This window comes from Astyanax mexicanus, chromosome 13 (assembly GCF_023375975.1).
Source record: "Astyanax mexicanus isolate ESR-SI-001 chromosome 13, AstMex3_surface, whole genome shotgun sequence".
Lineage (NCBI taxonomy): Eukaryota > Metazoa > Chordata > Actinopteri > Characiformes > Acestrorhamphidae > Astyanax > Astyanax mexicanus.
Genome location: NC_064420.1, coordinates 34,756,267 through 34,772,400, shown reverse-complemented (window position 1 = coordinate 34,772,400; position 16,134 = coordinate 34,756,267). Strand labels below are relative to the sequence as shown.

General features: G+C 40.9%; 1 protein-coding gene across 8 annotated transcripts in view; it reads left to right on the top strand.

Moving 5' to 3' along the window:
* Window positions 1–7,209: 7,209 nt before the first annotated feature.
* atp2b3b (ATPase plasma membrane Ca2+ transporting 3b) overlaps window positions 7,210–16,134 on the top strand; it is an 82,354-nt gene continuing 73,429 nt past the window's right edge. For 7 of the 8 annotated variants that reach the window (XM_022677409.2, XM_022677408.2, XM_022677406.2 and 4 more), the window contains exon 1: window positions 7,210–7,845. The gene's annotated coding sequence lies outside the window, so the exon portion shown is untranslated. Of the gene's footprint in view, window positions 7,846–8,979; window positions 9,000–16,134 lie in introns of those variants that run through there. The other variant, XM_049462709.1, reaches the window with a different exon arrangement.

Below are 16,134 nucleotides of genomic sequence, written 5' to 3'. Positions count from 1 at the left end.
GGTCATGCAGCTTTCTTTTCTTTCTGATGTCAAACAAGCACTTAGTCATATTAAAGAGTTAGTCAACCTCAACCCCTTTCTATGCATTTATTATACATCATCTCTCTAATTGTCCTTTTTTCACAGTATGCTCATCACTGTCCTGTTTTCATACCTCCCAACTGTGAACAAACCTATCCATCCGCACATAAAAAAAGCCTTTAAAGTCCTCTTGTATCTCTTTTGGAAATGTGTCTGTGTTTTTTTTTTTTTTTCCTCCACGTTTGAACGTTTGCCAGCATTCGGAGTAAAGCCAAATGAATCGACTTTCAAGAAAGGGAAACTACTAATGGCTGATTTAGTGGGTGTGGGAGGGGAAAAACAGCACGGGACTGCAGTAAAGTATCCGTTTTAATTACAGTCCTGTGAGAGGAAGCTACAGCAGTGGAGCCCAGAAGGAGTCAAAGTGGGACACAGTGAAGAAAAACACTCTGAGAGAGTGACGTATAGAGATGTGCTCTGAGTTCAGTAGTAAGGCCTACACTCAAATGGTCTATCCACCAAAATACACCATGATGTATTGTATATAAATCTCTTCCTTGCTGAAAATGATGTTTCTCTAAAAAATGGCATTTTTACAGTGTCGTTGCTAACATGGATTACCTTTTAAATATAAATATTATATGTGTCTTATTATTTGAGCCTTTAAATACGAAATTATATAGTAATTATGATACAGGTTTGAATTTCTATTTAACCTCTTAACTTCTCCAGAACTACCAGTTGATCCTGGTTTATTTTTTTCTAATATAACATTCCACTTTTTTGGAGTAACAACCAGTTTGCATTCTTTGAGAGTTACCAAATATCCCAACCTTTCCTCCCTTTCTTTTTTCCATCCATCCATCCATCTATCCATCTATCTAGCTATCTATCTAGCTATCTTTCTTTCTTTCTTTCTTTCTGATCAGGGTTGCTGTTGTTTTGGAGCCTACTCAGAATCATTGGGAATTGGGAATTGGGAATACCCCACAACCCACAACCCCTCACCCCAGGAGTGCCAGTGTGTCATCTAAATACTGTTCTTTAGCATTAAAAGGAAAATCAGGCAGCATAAGGGGGTTAAGCATGTAAAATGTAAATAAACTAATGTTTTCCTTAACATTTAGAAAGAGGGATGCCAGTTATGCTGTCTAGGACAGGCATTAATAATTCTTAATTGTACTAAAAGGAATACATTTCTAGTCAAATGTAAGTGATATAACACAATTTATTGTAAAACTGATTCAGAAATAGTTTGTATTGTACACTGTACTGTATATTCTAAGTGCTGTAGAAGTGTCTACCTTATCTCTTTAATCTTTAAAAGGTACATTTTACCATTAACCTGAAGTTACACAATAAGCAGTAAACCTGCTGACATAGACCTGCCCTTTGGCTTGTATGTCTTGTATTGGGGAAGTGATGGCTCAGCAGAGCACAAATTAATTAATAGGCAATTTGTGGGTTTGATACCCAGGCTTGCCAACTGGGCTTGCCATTGTTGGGCCACTAAACAATGGCTTTAACCCTCCTCAGGCGTTGCAGCAAAGGCTGCCCACGGCTTCAGGCATGTGTGAGGGGTTAAAAGCAGAGGCTAAATTTTAAATTGCGTCAAACACAAATGGTGATCGTGGTTGTCTTTGTTGTCGCAGTTTTCTGAGTAAACAAGATTTTAATTCTGTATTTATTTTTTTCAATTACAAAATTAAACAGTGTATACTGTCTATAGTTGTCACTTGCATGCTACAGATGTGTCAGACTGAGATTTGGATAAAAAAAAAAACAGTGCTTTTAATAAAGATTGGTGGGACCCAGGCTGTCTGCTGCGCCTCCAGTGGTGGCCTCCTAAAGGCTGCATTACCTGCAGAGCTAATGCACAGCCGCTCCCTGAGGAGCGGCTTCTCCCTCGCAGACCCTCACCTCTGAATTATATATACCCCCCTCAGCTGAAACTGCTCCACTTTACTGGACACGCCTCACTAATATTTTAGTGTGTTTGGTGGGGCATATGTGCCTGCATATGCAGAGCAGGGAGGTTCATGTATGTGCCTCTTGCGTGTCTGCTGAGTGGCGTGCTAAGAAATGCATTGTTTTGCATCTTCCGCTGCATCTATTTATGCTCGGCCTGGCAGGCCTTCAGGCCCCGTCCACCCGCTCAAGCAGTTGCAACAGTCTGAGGGAGGCTATTGCTATAAAATAATAATGGTAGGTCTTAATAAGTGTTTTAATATGTTTATATTTATGTTTATAGCCACAGTTGTCCCTTATTAGCGTGTATTAGCATGTTGCTATATTTGTGTTTTGCACGTGCCTGTTTGCATATGGTGTCTACACTAGCAGCACTCTCAAGCACTCTTCAGCACATAAAAGCTTTTCCTTTCTTAGCCTGAAAAGCCTCCTGCATTAAAGCTATCAGATTTGAGGCCTTCATGCTGAGATACGGCAAGATGATTAGACCTGTGTGGGCGTCAGTAGGGCGTTCATGAATTAAAACAAAAAAGATGCAGAGAGAGTGAGTCTCAATGAAGAGAACATGAGTGAGAGAGTGGACGGGCCTGGTGCTTCTAATCTGCTTGTATATATATATATATATATATATATATATATATATATATATATATATATATATATATATATATATATATATATACAAGCAGATTAGAAGCATATATATATATATATATATATATACAAGCAGATTAGAAGCACCAGGCCCGTCCACTCTCTCACTCATGTTCTCTTCATTGAGACTCACTCTCTCTGCATCTTTTTTGTATATCAGCAATTGGCTTTGTACTACAGAGTTGCCTAGTGTGTCACTTAATCCATTGACAAAAATGTGCATGATGAAGACACTTGGAAAAAAGCAAACCCTATACTATATGTACAAAGCCATGTTTATATCTTATACCTGAATATGATAGTTTGTTGGACGTCAAGTTTTAGATCCATAGACAATTAATACAGATCCCCCACTCCCCTTTTAGGTTATTAATCAAATTAAATGTGTAGAGCCAGAGGGTAACATAGACACGGAGGCACGCTGAAACACTGGCATCCACCTACTCCACTGTCCACAAACCTGAGTGACCGCATGCAGTGGGCAAACAACAGCACCAGCATCTCAGTTTACCTTGATTCTCTATGTCCATGAACCCCTGGATCTGCAGCCTTATAAAAAGGAGAAAAACATTAATTACCAAAAGCAAAACTATACAAGTAAGTTTTTATTCTTTATTATGTCATGAACATATTCTGGAAATTATTACTGCTTCCGAACTTTTAAAAAAATGTGTCTGTGGGAATTTCTGACCCTTCACTTAATTAATTTGTGCTTTTCTGCAGCCTCAATTAGCATTAGAGTTTATCCCAAAAGTTTTCTGTGAGGTTGAGGTCAGGGCTCTGTGCATGCCACTGGAGTTCTTTAACACCAAACTCATAAAACCATGAATTTATGGACTTCAGTTTATGCACAGGGGCTCAGTCATGCTGCAGCATTTTTCCAGCTTTTCCAGAAAGTCAGAAACATGTGCACTGACATGCCAAATTCCTTTTTTAACATGTCTCATAGAAGTTCAAGAATGCAGAACATACCTGCAGGACATCCTGCATTGAATGTGGATGGGATTTCTGCCACAGTCACTTGTCTGTTTACACAGACAATACTTGCAAGACATTGCTGTCCACTGTGGGTAGTAATGCATTCTATGACTTATTCCGTCACACAGGTGACCCATTGAATAAAGGAATGCCAAACAAATGTACATTACATCACATTTTACATTACATTACATTTGGCAGATGCTTTAGTCCAAAGCGACTTACAATAATGATGTACATAGTGTAATAGAAGTTCAAGAAAAAGAAAAACATTTTAGACAGGGCCTAAAGGAGATAAAAGCTAAAATAGTGGGATAGAGGAGGGAAAAAGGGAAAGGAAATTTGGAAATAGAAAGCCCTATCCATCTGCCACTCACTATCTGGCCCTGCCATGAGCACAGCGGTCAGTGTTCAGACTCGCTCACAGCACTCATTTCCTAGTAAAAGGTTTGTTATCACACATCGCAGATCCAGATTAATAAGATAGTTCAATTAATAAGATAATTTGCAGAAAAATCTGGGATGCATGGGGTATTTTATTGCAGGGCGCCATTAGGAACCTGTATAAAAACAAGATGCTTACAACTACTTTCATAATTTATTGTTGGTAACCTGAATCTTCCTTCTAAAAATCATTGCAAACCAACACTTCTTTCTGGGCAACTATTTTTTATATGTATTTACTTTTTTTAAATATATATCATGCTGTGTATCTTATTGCAACAAAAAATACTAATTCTTATCATTCTACCTTGTTAAGGTTTCATGATATTGTGTCTAATTATATTAGAATCAGAATCAGAATTGCCTTTATTGTCACACGGTCACAAGTACCAGCGAAATTAGCCATCAACCCATCCATACAATAACATACAAGGGGAAAACAGGACAGGACAGGAAGACAGGGTAAGACGCAGCGTGTGTCATATCTCCCTTCCTTACTTCAGCTGGTATTTGGCATTGCGCCTAATAATGTTAGGCTTGTGTAAAACAGCTAGGCCTTGAAAACCCATTTCATGAAGCTCCCGATCCTCAGTTCTCATGCAGTCTGTAGTGACTCAGTGAGTGATGCAACAGAGGACAGGCAATTTTTTACATGGGATGCGCACTCTGTGACCCCACTCTGAGTTCGCATAGTCTGCCACTCTGTGGCTGAGCAGTTGTTCTCCGATACCCTTGTGTTATATATTTATAGGATAGTTTTTCATTGCTCAGTTATGTTTTTATATTTTTATATTTGTCTATGAAGATGATGCTTGATTTTCTATTCTGTTAGCAGTTAGTGTTTAAATGCCTAAACTCCATAATTAGACGTGTCCACATGCTTTTGGCAATATAGTGTAAGTCTGAGTTAGTCATCCTTGTTGGACAACTGAACAATGACGTGTATGAGTATCTCAGCATCAGACTGCTGATTTAACATGAGGCCTGTCATGTCCACGTCACTGTGCTAATAGGTTTATGCGGAGGGCAAAACAGAAACTTAGTCAGCATATTAGTTTGTAAAGTTTGCTAAACATATACAGAGGTCTCTGTATTTAAAATACTAGAATGAACATTTTGGAAGTACATATATGTAAAAAAAAAGACCTATTCATTCCATGTTTCTTCTAAAATCATTGTTATTATTTAAGTTGGTCTCTATTTGCTGCAAAAACAGTTTCTCCTCCTCAAGAAAGACTTATCTTACTGTGAACATTTGATCGCAGTTGGAGGTCAGACATGGTGACCTTAGGGAGTATATTGTCAATTGGAAATAGAATTTGAATGTCGTTGTCACCAAAGGGTGCGACTTAAAATAGACATCCCTAATAATAATCTAACTAAAATGAAGGTCTGGATTGATTTGGATATATATAACCTGGCATGCCACAAGTCATAGGATAGCATCATATAAAGTTATGGTGAAGTGTTACCTCAGGGGGCAGCTTGGGAACACCCAAATCTGAAAAAGTTATGAGGTGTTATCTTGTAAATAGGGACAAACAGAGGCCAGTATGCTAATAGCAAGGATATGTGAATGATCAGAGTTCCAGAGATGTTCATAGTGGGTGCCAGGTAAATGTTCCATTTCTGAAGTTGTGCATGCATTTAACATTCTTCAATCCAGAATGGGAATGAAGGCTCACTTAGCACTACAGAGCTAGGTACAGTGCCTAGCAAAATCTTAAAGCTTTACTAAAAGGCTAGACTTCCCTTCCCTTCCCTTAAAGTGTAAGATCCTCTTTATTATAAGGGTAAAAAGAATTCTGGAGGGTGCTGGTTCACTAATCTTTTTTGTACAGGCGGGTTTGTTCCACAAATCCCTGTGGAACCCATTCTCTAATTTAAAATTGTACACCAAAGCAAACATTTTAGTCTAGGCTCCTCTGGGGTTCTAATCCTGTGGTCCACCGGCACTGCACAATTTAGTATTTTCCTGCACCTAAGTAATAATATTAGCATACATTTTCTGTCCTAGCCATTTGGAACCCCCAGATTGTCTAAACCTGTTTTTCAATCCCAGTTTTTCGTTCCTGAGCTTGACAGTTCATGGAGATCATTCAGGCTTTTGCAAACTTCCAGGGAGTCCACTTGAGATACATATAGATTTCAGAAGATTTTCTGTGGGAAAATCCCTTAATTTGTGCCATTGTGTCAATGTGATATCATTTTGGAGTAGTAATCCTGCATAGTTAGACAAATTCTGTGCACAGCAATTGACTGACATGTGGAGCTTTTAAATTTATCTGTGGCTGTGGACAAGTGGAGGACCTTGTGTGTACGCACTGTGCATACAAACGTGTGCAACTTTTTATGATAGTATTGTGATTTGTGACTTTTCCCACACACCTCTTTTAGAACTGCTGCTTTAGCACTGCCGAGTAGCCAGCGCGCTCGGAGGAAAGTGCAGCGATCTGTTCCGATACATCAGCTCACAGACACCTTGTGCTGATCAGGAAAGAGTACCCACCCAGGGAGAGCAAGGCCAATTGTGCTCTCTCATGAGTCCAGCAGCTGATGGCAATCTGCATGACCAGGATTCCATCCAGCGATCACCACTCGGTGCCCTTTTTTTTTGGTTATTTTGTGATTTTTTGTGATTATCACGCCATTGCTTTATACAAACAAAATGCGTCACAGACCTTTTTCTTGAGACCTTTTTCTTGGGCTCGAGCTTGGGCAGAGAATTTAAACTCTTGCCAGGGACTTTCTTTCCCCACACCACATCATAGGCTAATACTGCTACTATTAAATGTCACTATCAAGTGTATTAAAAGCAATAGAACGAGATTGTAGGTCTGCCGTGGGCTGCTGAAGAGCCGGGGAACACTGCAGTGAGGTAAATAAACTGTTAGATACCAATCCTTTAAACTGGAGGTGAGTGGGAAGGGGGTCTCAAAGTGGGAGGGGGCTCCAAGTAGGGGTTTGACGTGATAGCGGAGTAGGAGAACCGTATGAGCGGGGCTTGTGATGCAGGGGCGGAGACAGAGAGAGAGTGAGTGAGAGCGCCTGAGCGACAGAGCGAGCTTGTGCATACGAAAGAGAAAGAGAGAGAGAGAGCGCGAGCGCTCGTCCCCCCGCCCTCCCTCCCTCTGGTGCTCTCTCGCGCGCACGGCAGCCCGCGCGCACGCTGCGTCTGAGCGAGGGGGGCTCTCTCATCACATCGCATCGAAAAGCCCAACTTTGATTTTCACCTCCACGAAATTTACCACGAATTATTTCTCCGCCACCTTACCCCCCTTCTCTGTTGGCTTTCTTTCTCTTATTTTTTCCTTTCCTACTCTCTTTTTCTTCTTTTTTTTCCTTCGTCCTCCTCCTGAACCACCCCTCCCTTCCCTTTCCCGCTTCATCCACCACACTCATCCTCCTCACGCGATGCCTTCATCCCCCCTTTCTCCCCGCGCCGAGGAGCCCCAGCCCGAGCCCCAGCAGGCTGCAGCAGCCGCGGCGCTGCTGTAGGACTCCAGCAGCATCCCCCCTCCCTCCGCCCCGCAACTCAGCGCCGCAACGCCGCTGCCCGCAGCCCCCGCTGGCCCGAGGAGCACATGGCGACGGAGAGCAGGTGATCGAGGTCGCACGTCGAGTCCGTTTTCTCCTGAGACAGAATCCTCAAGAGCAGGAATTGCTCCCCTTTTTATAATCACCCCCCTCCTCTGCTTCCTTTCCTCCCTGCCATTCTCCTCCACCAACACCAACACCACCTCCAGCAACGCTGCGTCGATGTCCTTGGAGCATGGCCTGGTGAGTCTGCTTGCTATTGAGATGCACAGCACCTCAAAAAACAAACAAAATAATAAATAACATATACAGTGTTTAGCTGCATTCATTAGCTGCTTTTATAAAATGACCATAACCCTGCCTCCTGTTTATATTGTGTTAGCTAGCTATCCCTAACAGGGACATTTCAGCAAACGTGGTAGTTATTTAGCCAGCTATTAAACTAAATCATGTCCTAAGGTTTACTAATAGCTGTCCTACAGGCTCCCCTACAAAAAAGAGAAACAAAACTGCTGCATTGAAGCCCAGTGTCGAGTTGTGCTCCCTTCTCAAAGTGTGCTCGCATAGTTTTATCACATGCATAGTTAAAGGTAAAAAGGTAAAGCTGTGTAACTAGCATAGTTATACCGAAGGTACAGATACTTCACTAGATTAAAGTGCCACCATATTAAAAAATGCTACCAGTATAGAAGTATGGGCAGACTTTATTTTATTTGCATAGTCTACACTGTATATTTACTGCAGCAGGACAAATGGAAGGTATCCTAACTGAGGCAATAAGAAAAAATACTAAATCTTTTTTTTGTATTTATTTATGTATCTATTTGACTCGCCACTCACACTCTCAAACATAGCATATAACAGCAATGAATAGCTCAAAATGCACAAAACACCAGAGGAAAACACAATTATTATCATGAAACCCAATCAAACATTAAAAGCTGCTAAATGGCACATATCGATGAGTAACACAGCTCGACAGAACACCGGCATGCAAAGCATAGCCTATTTCTCACTGTCAAAACCTGCTGCATTATACACTACATCTTTTGAGAGCGTTTTTTTTCATCTTGTCCACGGCGTGTTTTGCTCACAGCAGCGATCACCACCAGCATCATCATTAGCGTTCACACTGAATTGGCTCGATTCGGATTCGGGCTCGCGCGCAGCGTCTCTCCTCCCATATGCAGCTCGAGCGAACCGCGTCACCTCAGCGCACCTCAGTCAGTGCTTTCGCCTGGCGTAGGTGTGTGTGTGTTTATGTATGCGTGCGCGCGAGAGAAAGAGAGCGACCTGTCAATTCAGAATCCTGTGTGTGTGTGTGTGTGTGATTTCTCCCCTGCAGTAGTGCTGCTGCCCCCCTCACTGACTGGAAGCTGGATGGATGCTCGCTATAGGTGCTCGTGTTTGTAGAGCATGACTGTGCGCTAGCAGCCTGTAGCTCGTGTGTGTGTGTGTTTGTGCGTGTGTGTGTGTCGATGTGGACGGCCTTTTTTCTGCAGAGGAGCAGCAGCCCGGTAACCTTGCAGATTGTAGTGATGGTGTTGGTGGTGGGGGGGGGGTGTAGATGTGGGGAGTGTGTGTGTGTGGTGGGATGTGGTGGAGGGGGGTGGTTTGTGGGGGGCACCTTCTCTTGCAGTGCAGCCCATCGCCATCACCACTCTCATCCATCCACCAGCTCCAGCTTTTCCCTCCTCTTTTTCCTTTGAAAAATATATTTTAATTAATTTATTGAATAATTAATTTATTGTCTCACGACTAGTTCTGCGCCACTGGACACTCAGTCTATTTTTTGTGAGCGATCGCCCTCTGAAGGTGACCAGCAAAGGTCGTTCTGGGTTTTTTTTTATTGTCGAAAAAAAAAAAAACGTAGAGACAAAAGCCTGACGTGGGATGAGTGACGACAGAGGGCTGCAAAAAAACTCCACTGTCCGGAGTGCAAGAGCTGCTCTGGTTTAATTTAGGAGGATGTATGTGGGGTGTTTAGGATGTATGTGGGGTGTTTCATCACAGCAAGGTGTATGTGTCTGTGGGTGTGGGACAGAGGGGAGAAAGGACACAAGAAGAAGGGGTAAGGGGGGGAGGGGGGTATGGGTCTTGTGGATAGCAGTGGGGCGCTAATAGTCTTGGTGGTGTTGGGTGTTGCAGGGACTGTTGTGGTTGAGCCACTGCTGCTCAGGCTCATGACCGTCATTGAGTCCATAAGTCAATATTCTCTTTTGATTGGTCATTTGGTTGTACTTATCAAGATAGGACCCCTGTCACTATTGGATGGATGGGGATGGGGTGATAGTAGTACAATGGCTAGGCTAAATCTGTGGCTTTGACTGTAAACTAGGCTGCATTTGGATTATTATTAGCATGTCCAGGAACATGTGATGCACCGAAACCCTGTAAACATTGAACTTACTATGAAGGGAAGAGGAGCTTGTTGCTCACTTGATTCTGACTATGTTTGTGTGTGGATTGGGGAGATGCACAGGTGTGTGTTTAGCCTGTGTAGGCCAAGTTTTTCCAGATAGTTTTACTGAAAGTGCTGCATGATGGCTCACTGCATTTACACAGTCCTGGGCCACTTATGCTGCTCATCCATGAGCAAAGCTACAGCTTCTCAGAGTAGCATAAACAGGACGTGTTCCCAAACTTCACACGAAAGTGCTTGGAGAAAGTGTGGGCGCCCCAGTTCTCTGTCCAACTTGCCCTAGTTTGAGTGCTACTATTAAGGAGATGGTTAAACGGGACCAAGGTTGTGTGTGTGCAGAACTGCTGTTGGACTAAGAAGCAAGTGTGCTTCACACACTGGATAGATTGGCCTGACTGGTGCAGTGCCATGTATGATTCATGAGTTGCAATTGAGGGGCCTGTAATAGAGTGTTAAACTGTTGATAAACATGCATAATACATTGACATGTCACATTTCATGAGACAGAAATTAGTATTGTGTTCTATGATTTTTGCCATATCCCATGGAAGCCAAGGAACACTGTACTGAGCTGCAGGATAAGCAATTGGATGCGATTTCTCTGCCAGAGTCACATGTCAGGTTTGCACGGACAATTCTAGCCAGAAGCAACCAACCACAGTCATTGCCATTCGCTACGCTGTCCACTGTGGGTAGTAATGTGTTCTATGATGTATTCCCAGTACATATGTGACACTGAATTAAGGAATGTTAAATGCCCACAACAACTTGTCTCATCGAAATGTCCCATTCGAAATGTCCCATCCATCTGGCCTCACTCCACATCAGTTATTTCATGAATTGAGTCCATCATGTAAAAAACATCAAAACACATATAAGCAAATATAGCATATGTACAACGTTCCTTTTCAATTATGGTGGTGAGCCATTGAGCAATCAGGTATGATGTTCGACTGGATCTACATGTTGAGTCTGCTTTTGGCTTTTACACAGCTAATAATGTGAAATATGAATTTAGTTTGTTTGGCATAGTCACACACATAGTTTTGGTTCCAAATTACTATGCTAATAGAGATGGGTGCTTGTGAATAATCTCTGTGTGGCAAATAACCTAAACATGTAAGAGCTTTTGAAATGTGCTTTACACTTACACATCTCGATTACAAACAAATTGGCATCGCTTAATAACCCATTTAAAGCATTTTATTTTTAGGAGGTCAAAATCTTATAGACCCAGTTTCCACCTGGTCTCTTAATCTGTCTTAAGAATCAAGATTATATTTGAATGAGCTCAAGTCACATAAAAGAGCAAGTGTAAACGCACCCAAGTGACATTTAAAACAGACACAAATTGAATCACACGGTGGTCTGAAATGCATGTGAGCCGCATTCTTTAGCAGTGTAAACACTATGATCGCAGAGCAAAAAACAAATTTGCACATTCTGTCCTTCACAGTGTTCAGATTTCACTCTGAGTAACTGGAGAAGCCTAAGTGTAAATACAAGTTGCTAAAATCAGTGTACTAGTCACATAAAGTGAACAGGTGTAAACAGGGTCTATCATTCTGTATACTGATCTGATGCTCAGTATTGGTGTTGGCCCAATACTGGCCAAAATTACTGGATCAAATTTTGAAAGAAAAAAGTATAACCCGATATGATCCACTAACCTACACTCTTATTTCAAGCCTACATGTCAGTATTTGTTTCATACTTTGAGCATGACCTTATTTAGATGGTTAAGCAAAGTGCATTTAAACACATTTTATATTAACAGCTTAGTTTTGAAAGATGTAAACAGATGGAATCTGACTGATATTGATATTGTGATATACATAAGGTTGCAGTTTCAGTATCAAACAATAAAAAAAGCGGTATCAAAGTGGTATGTATGTGTTTTTCTATGGAATGATTATTAATGACTTTGTATTTGACATTTGTATACTTTCTAATGTGTGCATGAGTGCATGATTTTGACTGTAATGCTGCAGTGTGTTGATTAAATATTGTGTGTGTTTGTGTATGTTGGATTATGTTTCCTTAGTTCGTATATAATGGTTGCTAACTTGAATTATTAATGTGAGCTATTCTAGGATGTTCCTAAACTGCTGACCAGAGAGAACAGATTAAAAAAATTGTTAGATAGCATTTTAAGCTAACTCTGCTTCCACTATAAGGACACTTATAGAAACAATTAATAAGTTATATTTCTGTAATGTTAATTGATCATTATAAATTCAGGCTAAATTCAGTTTTTTATAAAAATAAATAAAAAATAAAAAAAATAACATTTTTGTTTGAGCATCTGGACTTCAATAATTCAATAACCAATACTGGATTACCTGGGACCACGATTTCAAATTGATGCACCGCTAAATTCTTAAGCAGACAAATGAGCTTGTGAGGCATCGCTCCAAAGAACCCTGTTTTGGCACCTTCATTTTCAAGTCTGTACTGAACCCCTAATTGAAGACTGTGCTCTCTGAATACCAGAACGCTGAAGCTTTTAAAGGATGTTTGTTTTGAGCGGATGGTGCTGAGTGTAGCGACTGTGCAGGGTGTGGCTCACACTCATTTATATTAAATCAGATCAAAACAGCAGCAGTCAGTTCATCGTCCGCTGTGTTTATATTTACAGCGCGGTCAAGGAGGTACAAGCAGCTTGACAGCAACATCGTCCAGATGTTTATCACGTTCTTCCGTGGGCCTGGCCGAAGCTTTGCCTCTGACTTTTGCGGAGCCGAGGTGCTTGTGTTACTCCCCGTAGACTCCTGCGCCAATGCAGTCCAGGGCTCTGCCTGAACGGCAGCGGCTGCTGTAAGGGGATGCAGGCCACTGCAGTGAGAGTGTCTGGGAGGAAGTGGAGTGTGGGGCTGTAAGTAGAGTATAATTGGAAAAACAAAGAGAGAGGGATGCGGAGAGGAGAGGAGTGGGGCTAATAAAGTGGTCAGTGGGAGAAAGTGGGGAGAGGAAGGGAGAGCCAAGGTGGAGTGCACTCACCAAGCAGAGAGTAATGTCTCTCTTTCAGCATGAGGATTAGTGCACGGTCGGGGAGAAAGAAGGGGTTGTTTTTCTAGCTTGGTGCATTAAAATATGTAGACTAAAATTAAAAACGCTTCAGAGATGCTGCAGGTGACTTTAAATGAGTAATAAAAAAAAATCTGTGATTAATAAGTAAGGGACAGATTCAGTGTACTTGTTGCGGTTTTGAGGAGACCATTTTGTAACGAAGAACCTCATTTAAAATGATTCTGGCCTGTATGTTGGATTGATTAAGTCTTACACGAGTGTACACACTCTTAGTGAAAGATGCTAGTTATTCTGGAGACATTGTAAATTATGGTTCCAGTAACAACAACTTCAATTAAATGTGTGTAATACATAAAATTCTTCATAAATATATAAAAAAAAATCTAACATCATATAAATACAATCTCTACATTGTTCACATGTCTATGACAATGGGTGCATCCCAATTGGGTATTAATTACTAAAAAATTAACTAGTTTCTGAGTATGTAGTGCAGTATAGTCAAAAGTGTATACAATGAACGATATTCTCAAATCTCTATGTTTCAAGAATATACAGTATAATAATATATACAGTACCAGTCAAAAGTTTGGACAAACCTGTTTATTCAGTGTTTTTCTTTATTTCTTTATTTAATGTATTTCCTACATTGTTGATAAATATTAAATGCATTAAAGCATTTAAGGGACACATAGTATTAAAGGGAATTAAGTAGTAAAAAACAAAACCGGTGCTTGGCTTGTTTTCTCCACGATCTCCTGATCTAAACCTGATGAACTGAGATGCTGATTTGGGATGAGCTGGAGCTTCACAGCGTGAAGGAAAAGCAGAAGCTATTGTTCAGCACCTCCAGGAACTCCTTTAAAACTCTCACTCATGAAAACACTAAGATTAAAATACCAAGAGTGTGCAAATCTGTCCTCAAAGCTAAATGTGCTACCTAGAGGGATCTAAAGTATAAAACATATTTTGGTTTGTTTAACACTTTCTGTTTAAAGAAAAATTCCATGTGGTCCTGTATAGTTTTAATGTCTTTAATATTAAACTTACAATGTAGAAAATCCTAAAAAGGTAGAAAACTAATTAAATGAGATGAGGTGTGTCCAAACTTCTTCTTGTGTAGCATTTCTAAGAGTGTAACTTATAAACCGAAGTATTAAATAATGTAAAAAACAAATCATGGTAGTAGCTAAACAATACATATTGTGACTGATAACTAAATATTAAGCAAAAAGGGTGGTTTAATGTGAAGTGCTGTATTCTACAGAAACGTACCGAAACATAAGAGTTTAATGTCCATGAAAGATTGTTAGGTACATGACATATGTATGTCACTCAAAAACAGACACATTGCATCATCATGAGATGAAATAAAATGTTACAACGAGAATATCACTGAAATTCTTGCTTATTTTTAGTTGCTTCAAATCCAAAGGTGAGAACTGTGAGAGAGAAAGAATAAATATGGGTCACTTTCTCTCCATGTGACAGTGACAGGAAGAAGGATGAGAGAGAGGTATAAATGCATGTACCACTGCCTGTGTAAATACTTGTTATTTTACTTCTCAGAAATCAAATTAGACAGAAATTCCCCAAAAAATGACTGGAATTTCCATTATATATAAAGAAAGAAATTATATATATATATAAAAAGATTTGAACATTTCTTCGAGGGCAACATGGATAGCATGTGTTTTAAAAAAATGTTACTCATAACAGTGAAAAACCTCTATATGCTAGCCCACACATCATAACCAAATTCTAGTGACACATTGCAAACGTATTAGGCTAATATTATGATTATGTAATCACATTCTTGTGCAAGTAATGTAAATACGAGTTGGGATTTGAATATATTTTCATTTCATTTATATTCAGTTGTTCAGTCAGTGGTCTTTAGTTTGGGTCGCTGGTGCTCTGAGTGTGTTCATTCCTGTCCACTAAGGAGAGGAATTTTGGGAGTTCCAGAATGATTCCAGAACAAACCGTAAACGTTAGCAACTCGAATACAACATAAATCTGACAATATCTTACATTATCAGAAGCGAAGGTTCTTAGACTTTGGGAGCGATTGCAGCTGGGGGCTCTCTGTGCTGCCAGTAGCTTGTTGTCTCTCATCTCTGGTCTGGTTGTGAGTTCCTGTGGGAGTATGTTTGCTCGTGTCCTGCTCACTCAAAATCCACAAAAATCACCTTGGTTCCGTCCTGCCGCATGACAGCGCCTTCATTACAGCCTGTGCGAGGCTGCTCCCCACCGTGAGGCTCTCCGTCAGAAGCAGGGCCCACGGGCCTCAGTGCCGGATCTAACCCCTGTCACTGGCAGCACTGCGACCGGGGACGCTCGTGGAAAATCGAGTTTATTATATATTTTTTTTGCATTAGCAAAACTACAAACTGACAATTAGATGAAGGATCCGGCTATCATGCGTTTAGAAAGCTGCATGCATTTGTCATCCTGCAGAAATAACTCCAGAGATGTCTGACCCCACACATCAAAGCTGCATAGGAATGGACTGAGTTTTTTTTTTTTTTCTCCCTCTGTTCCCTCTGTATCACTTCTCTTTGTTCCATTTTTGGAAACAGAACATCAGGGAGCTGCTTCACGGGAGGAGAATTATTCATCCTAAAGGAAACTCAGGCTGACAGTAAGTTACTGTCACCAGTCTAATTTCTTAAGATACGCAGTGTCTGCTTAAATGCCGTTTGTGGGCCGAGAAGAAAGCTCCCCGAAATCTCGCCTCGTCCGCAGGACTATTTTAAACCGTTTCCTGGTCCCACAGGTCCCTGGAGAGTGGCTTTGAAAGTGTTAGTGTTTATTTTGATTTGCTGTTCTGAACGTGGCAGTAATTAAAGCTGTAATCAGGAAGCGCTGGGTTTCTAGCAGGTTCATTTTTGGCACCATGACAACCGGGCCTTTCAAGTGACACCAGCAGAACTGTAAGCGTGCCATCACTAAAGTGTAGTGTGTGATTACTGCGCTTTCAGTGTAGTATTGCAGCACGAGCAGCAGTACGGTGGTAATGATAGATTTTTCTAGTACATTCCCAGTAGTCCCAGCTTACAGTACATTTCTAGTACATA